The 501-nt window shown below is 44.9% G+C and overlaps 1 protein-coding gene across 1 annotated transcript in view; it reads left to right on the top strand.

Moving 5' to 3' along the window:
* CDKN1B (cyclin dependent kinase inhibitor 1B) overlaps positions 1–207 on the top strand; it is a 2,391-nt gene extending 2,184 nt beyond the window's left edge. The window contains exon 3 of the mRNA XM_009636539.2: positions 43–207. The gene's annotated coding sequence lies outside the window, so the exon portion shown is untranslated. The remainder of the gene's footprint in view (positions 1–42) is intronic.
* The last annotated feature ends 294 nt before the right edge of the window (positions 208–501 follow it).

Raw genomic sequence — 501 nt, 5'->3', positions numbered from 1 at the left:
CGAGGTTTTCTGACGGCTTTCTCCTTCCCTCCCCTGTGGCAGAGCGGAGGGTGTGCGTGTCCTCCCGCGGCGGGGGGCGACGGAGAGAGGACGACGGAAAGTTGTAGTGGAGACGAGAGTAACATATCGCCGATCTCCGGGGGATGGAGGTCCTGTACAAGCACTGAAAAAACAAAAAAAAACCAACAACAACAACAAAAAAAACAACGGCAATGAAACAAAACCAACAACAACAAAGAGCAAACAATAACACTAAAATTTTAGGCACTCTTAAAAGACCTGCCTCTAAAAGCATTGGATGTAGCATTGTGCAATTAGGTGTTTCCTTATTTGCTTCATTGTACTACCTGTGTATATAGTTTTTACCTTATGTAGCACATAAACCTTGTTGGGAGGGGGGGGGGAGTGGAAGAGGGTGGCCGATTGGAACTTGCTTTCACAATCTAGCAAGCAAAGAATGTATGAAGAAGAAGCAGTGTAGGCTTTTTATTACTTAAAGAT

Source organism: Egretta garzetta, unplaced genomic scaffold (genome assembly GCF_000687185.1).
Source record: "Egretta garzetta isolate BGI_Z169 unplaced genomic scaffold, ASM68718v1 scaffold293, whole genome shotgun sequence".
NCBI classification, from domain to species: Eukaryota; Metazoa; Chordata; class Aves; order Pelecaniformes; family Ardeidae; genus Egretta; species Egretta garzetta.
Note: the sequence above shows the minus strand (reverse complement) of the source record. Positions and strands in the feature narration are given on the sequence as shown.